The sequence below is a fragment of the Cyprinodon variegatus genome, unplaced genomic scaffold (genome assembly GCF_000732505.1).
Source record: "Cyprinodon variegatus isolate N-32 unplaced genomic scaffold, C_variegatus-1.0 Scaffold1257, whole genome shotgun sequence".
NCBI classification, from domain to species: domain Eukaryota; kingdom Metazoa; phylum Chordata; class Actinopteri; order Cyprinodontiformes; family Cyprinodontidae; genus Cyprinodon; species Cyprinodon variegatus.
Window position 1 is genome coordinate 105,256 of NW_015151710.1, and position 2,997 is coordinate 108,252.

The following is a 2,997-nucleotide window of genomic DNA, read 5'->3' on the forward strand; positions in this document are numbered from 1 at the left end:
TTTTTTTTTTTATTACATAAAGAACCTACATAATTGTCTTGTAATGCTAAATTAAATGAATATGCTAACTGAAATGTTGAAATATTTAAAAGAAATGAGAAAATGTTTTAATGACAATTCAAGGAAACATTTACATGATATTTAAATGGATAGAAATGGGAACTATGATAGATCTATGTAACTTGGAGCCTTGGAGGCATGGAGCATCCACTGAGGGGCCTTGAAGGCGTAGGGCACCTGTTAAGGGGCCTTGGAGGCTTAAGACGCATGCAGAGGGGCCTGGAGGCATGGAGCATCCGCTGAGGGGCCTTGGAGGCGTAGGGCGCCTGTTAAGGGGCCTTGGAGGCTTAAGACGCATGCAGAGGGGCCTGGAGGCATGGAGCATCCGCTGAAAGGCCTTGAAGGCTTCACAATCTTTGAGTTCTCATAGTTCTCTGTTTTACCGTTTGATCCCTCCTGGGGTCTCTGGACGGCACAGAGCATGCTCAGGTGTCTCTGGATGGCACAGGTCATGCTCTAAAAGACGATGCAAAGAAATGCAAAAGGGTTGGGGCTGGCTGAGTGGCTACGACACTGGGAGGAGCTAACTGAGGATTAGGGGAACTGGAGCGAAAGGGCTCTGACTCGGAATCTGGCCCGCTAAAGGGAACTGGTCCGCTAAAGGGGGCCGGTTCCTTCTGTCACGGTGGGGTGGAGGTTTTTGAGGACCCAAATGCAGAGATCAGGAGGCTAAGTTGAATCTTGTAGATTTAATGAGTAATGCTACCTGCAGCAAGAGCAGCAAAAACGTGTGTGCTGCTTCATTTCTGATGCTTGTAAAAGTTTAGTTCCTTGCTTTGCTGCTCCAGCTGCATCGTGGAAAAATGGGTCTGATGTTCGTTGGGTGGAGCTACCCTATCAAGCTATATATGCTGTGATTAGTGGGAATAAACTAGTTTAAATTTTTTTTTAAGTTAGAAAGTCCACCTGAAAACTTTATCTGTGCAGTCAGTTCATCCAGATTACAATCCTGCATTCAAATATTATTTCTCTGTCGGAGCCGCTCAGACCCCCACATACCGGCGGTGCGCTGTAGGAATCCCATTTAAAAGCAGACTATGGCCCGGTTGCCTCCTTGCGAATTGCCACAGCGACTGGAAGGTGTTTTCTCATGTACGTAATACAAACTGCAGGCACCAGGATGTTTTGCCGGCAGATTTCTGCATTTTAAGTTAATTTAGACGTTAATACACAGTTTCAGAGGAGTGAATGTGTCTGTCTCTCTGTCAGCCCCCAGATCAGCTTCTCTGATTGGCTGATGTGGCACGCCGAGCAGTAAAAGTTAAATTTTTCCAACTCGAGCAGAAGTTGCATTTGCAGCGCGTCGCGCCCGTCATATGCTCAAATGCTCCAGACGCGCTACTTCAGCTGCTCAGACTAGCTGCGCCTTCTGCTCAAAACACGCTGCGGGATGTCTTGCTGCACCTAGACGCATGTCAACCATTGACTTTGCATGTAAACTTGCTGCTTCTGCTGCCTTTGCTGCTTTTGGTATGAACGTAGCATAAGTGAGGCAAAATCAAAACATCCAAAGAAACAAATGACCAGAAAACTTCAAGGGAAACTCAAGTGGGGAGCCAGAGATGAAGAAGCAACAAACAACAACAAACCAGCACCTCCCTGCGGCTCCATATTCTTATCTTCAGGTAACACAGAGTANGAACGTAGCATAAGTGAGGCAAAATCAAAACATCCAAAGAAACAAATGACCAGAAAACTTCAAGGGAAACTCAAGTGGGGAGCCAGAGATGAAGAAGCAACAAACAACAACAAACCAGCACCTCCCTGCGGCTCCATATTCTTATCTTCAGGTAACACAGAGTACATGTAAGATTAAATAATACTACTTATACTTCAGCGATAGTATCTAGGTGTTGCTTTATTTTATGTCTCGTACCATGTCTGTTGGTTGTGCTGTTCTTTTTACACCCCATTTGCAGGTGATGGAGCAGACAGAAAATATTTTATCATTATCTCCCTTTTATCTCCTCTTTCTTTCATGTTTTCTAATTTTTTTCTGTATTTCCTTTCCAGTTCTACTTATATGGAAGCAATTTATATGCATAAAACAAGCGGAACACTATGGCGATAGCCCTACTGCTCCATTTGTGAAAGTAAAATCTGCTGGGCTATTTTTGGCATCAAGACAATTATTCTTATTGCCACATCGCCAGACCGGACATTGCCCCCTGCAGAGGGCAGAACCCTGACATCTCATCTATGGTTCACTAAGCGGTCATTTCAAAAGGCCACCGAAAAACTTGTTTGAAAAAGCCTCTACATAGTGAATTCTATATTTTTATACATTTATTGTGTGTAATTCATTCACATGTGTTTTATTTTATTTATGTTGTTCACAGCACTGAGTTTTTGTTCTTTGAAAAGTAATTTTTTAAAATAAATTTTACTTACTTATTTACAAGCATATCACTGTTTTACTGAATTAGCCTAACCCTTTAATTGCATGCAGCCAGATCATGCTCAGGATAGTGGCTGATCTCTCAGTACTTGACTTTGGCACCATCTGTTGCTGGATTTTATGATAATCTAGGAACAAGAGTTAATAACACTTTTTCCAAGACACAAACATGCTCAACTGGTTCTCCAAAGGTTTGCGTGTTGTCCCTCCTGCTATTCAGGTTTTACACTAATGAGTGTCAGAGCCAAACGGAGGGAAGTTACAATCAAATTTGCAAACAACTCAATTGTTAGCCTTTTGCAGCATAAGGAGGCTTGCCACAGCCTGGTTTAGATCAGTTTATTTAATTGTGGGACAATGGGTACTTATATCTTAAAATCTCCAAAATCAAAGAGACATTATCAGATTTCCATAGGAATAAGCCTGCAACAATGTAATTACTTTGATTGTCTATGAGCAGCAGTACTTAGGTACTTCTCTTCATCTTCGATTTCATTAGTAACTGGGTCGCAGGGGCAGGAATCTCAGTAGATACCCCC